This window comes from Patagioenas fasciata, chromosome 30 (genome assembly GCF_037038585.1).
Source record: "Patagioenas fasciata isolate bPatFas1 chromosome 30, bPatFas1.hap1, whole genome shotgun sequence".
Taxonomy (NCBI): Eukaryota; Metazoa; Chordata; class Aves; order Columbiformes; family Columbidae; genus Patagioenas; species Patagioenas fasciata.
The window spans coordinates 606,594-619,285 of NC_092549.1; positions in this window are offsets into that span (position 1 = coordinate 606,594).

The window sequence follows — 12,692 nt, forward strand, 5'->3', positions numbered from 1 at the left end:
CCCCTCCCAGCTCCACGGCACCCGCACAAGGAACGTTAAACAGTCGCGAATAAACGCTTTACACGTCCGATACGGATCCACTTCTCCAAGATCTTCGCTCTTGGCTGTGTCTTTAATTCTTTGCTCTCCAGGATGGTGCTGAGCACGCAGTTGGTGACGGCGTTGAACTGCGAGATGGTGGCTCTGATGCTCTGTGCCAGCTGTTTGTTCTCTTTCTTGTCCCTTCGGGACCAGATGCAGCCCAGGCAGTGGTGGGGCACAACGTTCTGGAAGAGTGTCTAGAGGGAAACAGAGGTGTCCAACTCAGCCTGGAGCGCTACTGCCCACAGCAAGAAATGCACGGTTACAGTACAAACTGCAGCTGAATCCAGTATGGTATTAAAAGGGAAATATTGGTTTTCTCTCCAGTTTAAAATATACACTTTGGTATAACTCTTTAGGCCTGACGCCCTAAAAGAACCGTCAGCTAAACTGTCCTGGAAAAATAAAAGACACCTTTCTATCACTTACATTACCAGGGGGAAAGATTTCTATATCATGATACTTTTGAAAGAGATCGATACAAATAAGCCAAATCGGAGCTCTACAGTTACAAAGTACTTCTACATCTTCAGGTGAGGTAGCCTAAGATACAGTCAAAATACGCTATTTCTGAGGGGTCAAATGCTAAACTTTGCAAAAGAGGCCACACAGTCTACATCCACACTGTATAACAAAAAGACAAACACCTTCAGAAGAACTGAAGGAAAAGCCCAATCAATGAAGCAAGTCTGGATAACCAAGCAGAGCTGCGCTCTGTGTCCCAGCAACAGAGCGGTTCTGGAACAACAGACTTACACCGATATAAGTTAAAAAACAAACAAACAAACAATGAGAAGCCCAGAACTCTTTCCCCGAGCATTTCAAGTAATACCTATGATCTACATACCGCATCCATGTATGTCAGCTGTTCTGCCACCAGGTCTTCTTGGGACAGCGAGAATTCTTCTGGGCCGCTGATCTCCAGTTCCTCTTCCTCGTCCGGGGTGCAGGGAGAAAGGCTGTGGAACGCGTCTGGCCAGCGGGGAAAACACGAGTCAGTGAATTTATACAGAAAACAAGTAATCAAAGCAGGTATTTGGAAAATCACTACATAGAAGAACAGAACATGCAAAGGGACCTGCCTGGGGTAACGGCCTCACCGTGCTGCATATTTTAGGGAGATAGAGAAGGTCCAGAAGATTAAATGGGCAAAGAGAAGGTAGAAGAAAAAGAAATAGGGAGAACTGAGCTGTTCAGGGTCTCTTAGCTGAGAAGTGCCTTAACCCATTCACTAACCATTCTTTGGAAAGAACAAACCCACCAACCCCCCCACAACAACTCCTTATTAACACTGCAGAACTTTGATAATCTGCTTGTCAGCATCTACGCATTCTATACTCTGAAAAACAGCTGAACTGCAAAGAGACAAGACTGCAATTATACTCCCAAAATATTACGCTGAGAATGCTCTTATGTCCACGTTTCAAGGGAAGAGGAGGAGAAGGGAGAGAGACCAGTTGGAAAGTTAAAACGTGCTTTGCTAGTACTACTGATGAGGAGAGAAAGTAATGCAAAATATACGAAACCAATCGTGGCTCCAGCAGCTTCAGGACAGGCCCCCGGACGCCCTGGGCTGGACTCGGCACTAAACCAGAGCTGGATTCAGGGCTGCAGGGCTGTACAGAATTGATCAGCAGCCTTGGCTGCCGCAGCACTAAGTCTAAACCTGGGCCTTTTCTGCACACCAGTCCTACCGTTATGCGCTCCAGAGCCAACGGGGTCTGAAAAACACGCAGGTAACGTGAGAAAAATGCATGTAGTAGAACTCAGTCTGCCTACTAAGGCTGGAAGTTGATTCCAGTACTCATTCACATACCACGTGAGCTCTTACGACTTTTCGGCTCACGGCACAGGAAGCTTTGTGCTCTGGATAAGGGGATGTGTCAGGCTTGACGCTGGGAGAACACACAGACAGCAGAGAAAGGTACTTTACCATCATTCTCCCATTCTTCTTTCTGGAACTGCTCCAGGAGGTTCTGCGCCCTCTTCTCCGGGTCAGAGCCGGGCATGTTCTTCTTCAGATAACTCAGCACCTTCTGCAGACACACGTAGTCGGGCGGCTCTCGGAAATCGTCGGCACATTGGTCGAGCCAGGCTTGTAAAATCGATGCCATCGCACTGTGAGCAAATTCAGAGAGAACACATGGGTTGTATGCAGCAGGTATTGATGCAATCGCATGGATCTGTACCTAATATAACAACAGGAACACTGAGACATTCATCCCCCACGTGAGGGCAGTATGGACACTTCTGTGAGCACAGAATTTAATTTGTTCTTTTTAGGCAAGAAATATTATTAAGATAATACTTCATAGGAAACTAAAGGCTGCTTCTTCAATTACACCTTGAGAAACCAGCGCAGTCATTCATATTTTCTCTGCGTTGTATTATTGGATGTGTTATGAGACAGCTGATACTTGGCCTTTACACAAGCTCCTTGAAGCAAACAGGGCTGTGAATTGTCAAATGAAACAACAGCTCTGCTGCCCACGTCCCGCTCCAGCACCGAACCCTGACTGGGGCTCGCTGGGCGCTGCAAAACCAAACTTACGTCCTGAGCACTGTGCTGGATCCGGGGGAATTCTGGGTTCCATGTTCCTCAGAGCCCGAGATCTCCAGGTTTCCGTATCTGAAAAAATGAGATGGCTGTTTAGAGGAACCTCTACTGAGCAACCCAAACAGCGTAATCCATATACAATTGGCATAAACATATAGATATTGGCATATTCATAAACAATTGGCATGAAGACAAGGGCTTCATGCTGGACAATTCCACCGTGGCTGGGGAAGCTGCGGCAGAGATGAAGGGTTTGCACATATCCCCCGTGCACTGGTCTTTTTTTAAGGGACAAGCTGTATTGGTTTTCTTGTGTCGGTCCCAGTTTGGTTCCTTAGCGGTCAGACCACGCACGCTTTCCCCACCTGGCGCTTAAGCTTTAATGAGATTTGGGATGTGGGCAACGTGCATTTACACATGGTGTGTTTACGCTGAAATCCTGAATTTTGCAGGATTCTTTTCTGTCAACGTCCCCCTGTCGTGTATAATAAATGACGGCTCAGTTTCCATTCTGTCCCGGCTCTCACCTGTCCAGGAGCAGTTCCAGGACTGTGCTGGTGGAAGCAAAGGCCCTGTACGTGGAGAGGAAGATGCTGATGTATGTGAAGTCATTATCGGCAAAGGCCCTGTACGTGGAGAGGAAGATGCTGATGTATGTGAAGTCATTATCGGCAAAGGCCGTCGGAAGCGTCTCCACCAGCTTTTCCAAAGTTCCAGCTTTCAGGGCCCTGCTGTTGCACGTCTCGTCCGGGCTGACAGTGTGTCCTGCAGGGAACTGGTCCCCTTCAGCCTACAAAGTGGAAACAAAGACAAAGCACAAAACTCAGACAGAAGCCAGAGCCCCGACAGAGCTTGCACAACGAAACACAGATTCCATTCCACCTTTTCACAGGAATAGTCCATCTCTAGTTACTAAACAATTTTGTCGGTTTGGGCTCTCCAAACACCAAATGCTGTATCAAATACTGGAGGACAATCAAGACATTTCTTATTGAAACAGCCAAGTGTTTCCAGTGCTTAAACTGTAATCTCCTGGTTGCCTTTGAAACTGACCATTCTCTCATAACAGGGCCAACCATTCAAAAACCCCGGATGCTTTCTTAGCATCCAGAAGTTTAAGAAAGGTTTCTCAGACTTCTTGCAGCATGAAAGATCTAAGTTCCTTCACTTACTCCAACCTCTACAAGAAAATACTAAGCAAGGTTTCAAGCTTCTCAGTACTTAAAGGAATTGGTAATAAAGCCCAACTCACTCAAAATGAACAAAACCAGTTGTATTCCTTTCAACACGGGTTCTATGAAACTTTCAGTTAGAGCTGCATTTCTCTCAGACACATCCACTACCAGCCAACGCTTTTCAGCTGAAAAGCCTCCAAATCACTCTACAAATGCAGCATCACTAAGAACTCTTCCCATCAGCTGGAAAATGTACAGGAGGTCAAAAATACTTTCTGCTGTTTCTCCCGGTAAAAACAGGAGGCAGAGATGGGAAATCTGCCACTCAAAGTCTCTATACTACCAACCTGGACACTACACCAAAGCAAGTTCTTATATTATTGCCTTGGATCCTGAAGAAAATGTAGAAACATCGCAACATAACATGAAAGTTCTACCCACCTCCTGACCCTCTGGCTCAAACTGCCACAGCTGCACCGATTGCAATGAAGTGAGGACACTTTGATCAGCTGGGGGCTTGGCCACCATGCCAGCTTTACTTACCCCGAGCCATCTTGCTCCTTCGCTGTCAGTCTGCTGGATCTGCGCTCTTCTCAGGCTGTCGCAGTCAACAGCTCCTTCTTGTGCGTCTTCAGCTCCATCCTCAGTTGTGCTCTGCCAGGAAAAGGGCCAAGAGAAACAAGTCAGAGAGAAAGGAACATGGTCCCTGCACAAGCGCAGGCTGCAGACACCAGCATGCCAGCACCAGGATCTCACAACACCTCAACAACGCTCACTTCAGTTGCCACTTTTTAGCTGCCTTCAGTTACCTGGCCCTTTTTGGGCTTTTAACTGAAAGCAGAGAGGAGCTGAGTGCACAACTTACTGCACAAGTCAATGAAAGAGGTAAGAATTAAACCAGAGAGTCCAGATCTCCTGAACCCCACCACTAACAGCCGCTGTATTAACATGCTGATACATGTTGAGGAGCAAAGCACTAGAGAATTGAAAATAGATGTAACAATTAACTTCAGAAATACATATACTGGTCCCCCTGCAACCACATAATGCTTTTTCTGCATACATACCACTTGAATAATTAAAGTTTCAGGGCTTTACTGACTACCATAGCCTTAAGCACAGCAACAACTCAATTAGAAAGGATTTGAGTGCAGTGCAACCAAATCCTGGTTTGGGGAAGCTGGGGTTTGGGGTTTTTTTGGGGGTTGCTTTTCTGGTTTTTTTTTACCTCTTTTAACTCTAAAATATCCCTAAGTCATACAGAACTGTCTGTGCACCAGTGACTTGCCTCTTGAACGCTCTGTGGAACCTCCACGTCTTCCCCAGGTTGGTTCCTCACATTTTCTTCCAGGCTCTGTGGAGTCTCCACGTCTTCTTCAGTTGGCTCGCTTGGAGTCTCCTCTGTGCACTCTGCAGTCTCTGTGTCTTCCTCTGTTGCCTTGCTTAGACCGTTCTCAACGCGCTCTGGAGTCTCTGCGTCTTTGTCTGATACCTTGCTTGTAGTCTCCACATCTTCCTCTCTTGTCTCGCTTAGAGTCTGCTCAATGCGCTCTGGAGTCTCCTCAACGCGCTCTGGAGGCTCCTCAGTACACTCTGGGCTCTCCACTTCTTCCTTGGTTGGCTTGGTCAGAGTCTCCTCAAGGCTGTGCAGAGACTCCACATCTTCCTCGTGTCTCTTCTGCCTGGGTGTCCTCCTCCTTGGTCTTCTCCAGCATCTCCAAAGAGACAGGTTCCGAAAGGGGAAGTTCCGAGCCTGTTAGAAAACAACGGAAAAACAGTTTTGAATTGCAGATAGCAACACATTTACTTTTAACGTCCTTGCAAAAGTACCGGGACAAGATCACATGAACCCTGAAATTCAGACACTATTACAATGCAAAAAATAGATAGGATCATAGAAACATTTTGGTTGGAAGAGACCATCGAGTGCAACCGTCAACCCACCCCTGGCACTGCCCCATGTCCCTCAGGACCTCATCTATGTCCCTTTTAAACCCCTCCAGGGATGGTGACCCCACCGCTGCCATGGGCAGCCTGTTCCAATGTCTAATAACCCTTTCACAGAATCCCAGAATCCCAGAATGTCAGGGGTTGGAAGGGACCTGGAAAGCTCATCCAGGAGCAGGAACACCCAGCTGAGGTTCCACAGGAAGGTGTCCAGGCGGGTTTGAATGTCTGCAGAGAAGGAGACTCCACAACCCCCATGGGCAGCCTGGGCCAGGCTCTGACACCCTCACCATGAAGAAGTTTCTTGTCAAATTTAAGAGGAACCTTTTGTATCTCAGTTTGTACCCGTCACCCCTTGTCCTGTCACTGGTTGTCACTGAGAAGAGCCTGGCTCCATCCTCCTGACACTCACCCTTTACATATTTATAAACATTAATGAGGTCACCCCTCAGTCTCCTCTTCTCCAGCTCCAGAGCCCCAGCTCCCTCAGCCTTTCCTCACACGGGAGATGCTCCACTCCCTTCAGCATCTTGGTGGCTGCGCTGGACTCTCTCCAGCAGTTCCCTGTCCTTCTGGAGCTGAGGGGCCACAACTGGACACAATATTCCAGGTGTGGTCTCCCCAGGGCAGAGCAGAGGGGCAGGAGAGCCTCTCTGACCTACTGACCACCCCCTTCTAACCCACCCCGGGTATCATTGGCTTCCTGGCCACAAGGGCCCAGTGCTGGCTCATGGTTTTCCTTCCTCAGTGTGATGTATCACACTATATTTCAAATTTAATCTCTTTTTTTTAGCCATGCCTTTTAAGAAATGAGAAAGCATTACACAAATCCCTTTTATTAAGTGAAACTGCAAAAAGAACTATTACATTTTTTAGCACTAAAGGGACAATTTACCTGGGGAGGGCGGGCGGCGGGGCCCGGCTCGCTCATACCCGTCCGCAGCAGGGCCCGCAGCCGATCCCGCACATGGCGCTGTGTCCGCGTCCGCAGGCAGGGCTGCTGCCGGCTCCGCCAGCCCCGCACTCCCGCTCTCTCTCGCACCGACCGCTCGCCCCCACGCCAACGGCGGCGACGGCTCCGCCGGCACCACGGCGACCGGACGCGGCCTCGCGGCGGCACGCGCCGCCCGCAGCCGGCCAATCGCAGCTCGCCGCCGCTCCGCGCGCGCCCCCTTGCCCCGCCCTCAGCCCGCCCGCAGTCCGAGCCCTTGCTCAGCCGGACAAGGCGCCGGGAGCGGGACGGACGGACCGAGCCGGGAGCGTGGGCATCAGACTGTGCGTGGAACACAACGTGTGCTGCGGCAGAGCCCGGGGCGAGCGCTCCCGGAGCTGCTTCACGCACACGCACCACGCGCTGGGATTTTACTCCTGGCCCTTTAAAGATTCTTAGCACAATTGCTTACATACAGTTCTGAACTAGATATTCATTCTGTGGCTTAAAGTGTTAGTTCGTTAGTAGGCTCTTACTATGTAGTTGGTTAACCCTTTAAAATGTTATTTCCCTCTATCAATAGAACTTCATAAACAAGTTTCCTAACTTTTTACATAGAACTTCACCACCTTTTCCTTTTCCAGGTTCAGAGCCCGTGCCCCATTTGGTTATATCTGTAAACATTAAACATCTTCTCAGCACGAACCACAGCTGCATTTCTCACAGTTCCCCTTTTTGCTTTTTATCCCATTGATTCGTGCTTTGACTTCAAAGTTAGCCAGCACCTGCCTAAAATCATTAATTTATACCCCGTTCCTTTTGCTGCCATTTCAGGATCGATAGGCATGGCTGAGATTTGCATGCCTTGGACTGCTGAATGTAGTAACTGAATAAAGCACGGGATCATGCATGGCACAAACAGTAAACGCAGAAATGCACATACTATCACGAACCCTATTTTCTTCCACCAGGCTACAGTTTCGAGACCAATATCCATTAGGTGGACCTGGCCACCAAGTGGGAGGAATAGAGGTACTTGACGAATTTGCCCTCAACGCTAACTGACAAGGGGTTCGTCCAACGTATTCAGTCATTTGAGACCCCCCACATATCCAGCACGAGGTGACATTTAATTCTCGGGCTGTCTTTTCCATAAGATCTATAAACAGGTTTTTCCCTGCTGTCGGTAATTGTAATCCTTTGTCTTTTTGCCTTATTTCCTCATACCAATCACTGCTGTTCTGTACCAATTTCTGTTGCTCTTGCTTTCCTTTTAATTCCTGAGTGGCACTCTTAACTAACTCCTCCTTCTACTGATCTTGCACTCCCCCTCCATCTGAATAGCCCCTCCTACCAGCTTGTGTAAAACAGATGCTCTGTTCTCCCCTAGGGCAGGAGGCAGAGCCTACAGCGAGTCCACCTTTCTCTAGGTTAGTTGCTACCCATCATTCCTGCCCTTGGATTTCACACTTCTCCAATTTTGTTCTACCATAACATCCAGAATTAATAGGAGCGTGATAATGTAGAACATGCTGGGTTAGTCTTCCTATTCTCACACGCTCGTAGCACTTGGTACAGGGATTGGCCAGGCTAAGTTGGGAACAATAAGTCACCACTGCCAGCAAGGGGATCAGGTCCAGGGTTCTGCACCCTCTGCCTCTCTGGCCGACCAGGCTGCAGCCGCAGCCGAGTTCGTCATCTTCTCGGCAGCAAGGGCCGTGTCCCCGCCTTTCCTGTTTTTACCGTTAGCGTGGCGACTTTTTATCGTTTCCCAACTCTTGGCCTTCACTTCCCAGGAACAACAGGAGCAACACGGAATGTGGTTTCTCTGTCTGCACTCTGTTCTCCTCATCACTGGTGGGCTCTAAATTCCCATTCACCCCTTCCGTAAATACCTCCCACCATTCTCCGCTATTCTTTTTCTATTCTTCCAGCGGCAACTGGAATCCTCAACCGAGCTCTGGTTTCCTGATCTTGTGTTCTTAGACATTTCTTATACAATCCTGTTGGTAAGTTCCCTTTGTGGATATGCTTATACCACAGTCCATTTACAACCTAAACATCAGATATAAAATGAGAATTACATATACAACTCGGTTCAACACATTTAGCTATTAAGCCATTCTCATTTTCGTTTATACTGGGCATTCACATCAATAACACTAATAGTAGTTACATCACCAATCCCGTGTCAATTTCAATTTCAGTTTGCCCGGTTCTTGAGATACTTTCAAGGTTCTTTCTTCCGTCAGGGCTCCTCTAACTCGAGAGACGCGTGTCCATCCTTTCCCTGCCCTCCCAACAGCTGTTTCTGTAGTTAACAAAACAAGAAAAAGGTCCCTCCCATCATGGGGTTGGAGTTTCTTCTATCCAGGTTTTCATTAGTGTTGCCCCCATATCTACCAGAAATTCTACTTGTTTGTTCATTTGGGTTTCTTCTTCCCAATGCGGTGAGCACCACCCAGGCTGCTCACCCAGAAGGACTAAAACTGCTTCCCAGTGCAACCCCAAACACCCTTCACTTCAGCAGGTGACCGCACTTGTGCTTTCAGCTCCTGGGCTGGTGCTGTCCGGGCTTTCCCTGCTCAGCACTGACTGTGTTTTGGGAAGGCAGGAGCCAGTGCAAACCCTTCTCCGCTGTTCTGCTCTTTTTCTGCTCTTTTTCCCCTTTCCCGTGAAGCTCAGCTGCTCCATGAGTTATTGTGTTCTCCTGTGAGCGTGGGGTTTGTCCTCTGCTGTGGAGCACGAGAGCGAAGCCCCCGGAGCCCCGGCTGGTGCAGACCCCGCAGCGAGGGTGACAGACCCGGAGCCAGGAGCAGTTTCCCCAGGGTGAGGAGCAAGTGGAGCTGCTCACACCAAGGGCACAGGCAGGGTTGGTGCACGTCACCGGTTCTAAGGCTGTCACCAGAACCTGACAACCTGACAACAGTGTGCTGGCTCCCCGGGCAGCTGAAGTACAACCAGAACGCAAGAGGCAGCTTAAATTCGGGGTCGTCTTTTTGCCAGGAGCAACAAATGCCGTGATGGAGACAACGGGGAAAAGGTGGAAACTCTCAGACCGCGGTGCAGTCTCAGAGAGGAAAAGAGATGAACGAGACACTGAGGAGCGGGAAGAGTTGACGTATTTATCATAGAAACATTAAAGGTTATAGAGAGATGGAATGTTACACGAGATCAAATATTTAAATACATTCGCTCCAGACACAAAATAGTGTTAAAAAGTTCATCTATTTATTATAGATACATTAAATATTATACAAAGCTCAAACATGATCTAAAGATCAAACATTAAAATCTACTAACTCCAGACAAGAATTGGTGGGAAAACGTTTGCATATTTATTATATAAGTATTAAATATTAAATAAAGATTAAATAGAATACAAAATCAAACATTAAAATATATTAACTCCAGACACAATTTAGTGGTCAAAAGTTAATCCATTTATTATAGAAACATTCAATATGAGATAAAGATTAAATATCATATAAAGATCAAATATTATCTAGAGATCAAACACTAAAATCTACTAACTCCAGACGAGAATTGGTGGAATAAAGTTCAAGTATTTATTATATAAATATTAAATAAAGATTATGTATTATATAAAGCTTAAATATTAATCCTAGTAACTCCAGATCAAAAAATACTGGAAAAATGTTTACGTATTTTTATAGAAACATTCAATAATATATAGAGATTAAATATGATATAAAGATCAAATATTAAACTATATTAACTCCAACAAAAATTAGTTGAAAAAAGTTATGTATTTGTCATAGAAATGTTACATATCTATAAAAACTAAATACTACATAAGGATCAAATATTAAAATATTTTAACGCCAGACAAGAATTGGTGGGGGAAAAAAGTTCACATATTTATTATGTAAATAAAGATTATGTATTAAATAAAGATTATGTATGATATAAAAGCTCAAATCTTAATATATATTAACTCAAGAGAAGAATTAGTGGAAAAAAAGTGACGTATTTATGATAGAGATGTTACATCTATGTAAAGATTGAATATGACATAGGGATCAAATATTAGAATATTTTAATGCCAGACAAGAATTGGTGGAAAAAAGTTCAAGTATTTATTCTATAAATATTAAATAAAGATGATGTGTTCTATAAAGCTCAGTTATTGGTATCTATTAACTCCAGAAAAAAAGGGTGGAAAAAAGTTTCTCTATTTATTTTATATGCATCTCTAGATATGTGATATAAAGCTCAAACACTATCTACAGAAGAAACATTAAAATACATTAACTCCAGACAAAAATGGGTTGAAAAAAGTTGATATACTTATCATATCAATATTAAATATTATACAAGGATCAAATATTGTATAAAGATTTAGTAATAAAATATATCAACTCCAGAAAATAATTATTGGGGAAGGTCTATGTACATAGTAAATAAATATTAAATATTAGTACATTAAATAAACATATTAAATAAATATTAAACATTAGTACATTAAATAAACATATCACATAAATATTAAATATCAGTATGTTAAATAAAAAACATTAAATAAAGCTCAAATACGAGATACAGCTAAACCATTTCAATATATTAACTCCAAGGAGAAATTAGTGGAAAAAAGTTTACGTACTTATTCTGTGAATACTGAATATTATACAAGCTAAAATATTCTATAAAGCTAAGCTATTTAAATATAGTAACTCCAAGCAGACATCAGTAGAAAAAAGATGATATAATATTGAAGGTTTCTGTAGAAGTATGGAAAGATTAAATATGATCAACACATCGAGTATTAAAATACATTAACTGCAGACAAACACTGGAAAAAAGTTAATATACTCGTTATAGAAATATTAAATATGATACAAAGCTCAAACATTATATACAGGTCACATATTAAAATATATGAACTCCAGACTAAAACTGGGGGGAAAAAAGTTTACATACTTATGATATAAACAGTAAATCCTATCCAGAGCTCAGCCATTACAACCCATGAAGTGCGGGCTCCTCCTGTGCTGCAGCTTTTCTTCTCAGGATGCAGTCGAAGTTGCCCTGGGTGCTCATGGCGTAGAACACGTTCGCCTTGGGTGGGATCGCCAGCTCCGCAAGAGAGGGAGCAGAGCGAGCGTTCATGGGCGCCCCACTCAGCGTTGGGGGTTTATTCTCACCGGCAGCTGGGACAACGTGGCGATGGCGTTTCTGACGTCGCTTCGCATGTTACTCTTGCCGGCAAAATGCAGCAGAGCTCTTCCAGCAGCAGCAGCAGCAGAGTTCTGCTTCCCCACCTTTGTCCTCGGAGATGATCTGGACCAGCTCGTAATCCTCGGCCGAGCCAGACTGCAGGTTGTGCTTCTCCATGGCTCGCTGGATGACAGCAGGAGCCTTCTCTTGGTTACTCAGCTGCAAAGAGGGAGTTGCAAGGAGTCGCTTGGTAACCAAGTCGCAGATTCTGCCAGACGCTAAAACACGCTCTTTGCGACACCTGGGGGTGGAGTTAGTTCAAGACAACAGACACTGCTCTAGAAATGCAGCAGGAAATCACAGCCTCTGCTCTCCTGAGCAACCGCTCGGAGAGGTGAGACCTTGTTCTCAGCAGCCATCGAATCCGCAGCAAGAGCTGCCCCAGCTGCTGTTTGCAGACATCCATTAATCCACAGTCTCCCCTGCTAAACACTTTCTGCGATGTCCTGCAAAGATTCTGGGCCTTGGAGCTGGGTTTGCTGGGGAAGGGGCACCTTGTGTCACAGCTCACACACCCCAGTGCTGAGCTGGACACACAACAGCCGGCGCTGGCAGAAGAGCAGGGGCAGCAAAGCCGGCACTTGCTCAGAGTGCTTCCCTTGGCATTGTTGATCAAATACAAGCTTCAATTTCAAGGCCAGAAACCTTGAGAGATGCTCTTTGCAAACCTCTCATTCATCCCCTGCTCCGCATGTTTTGATTTGTAACATCGGTCACGTTCCCTGTCAAGGAGGTCTGATCGGGGAATAGGTGTTTCCGAAAC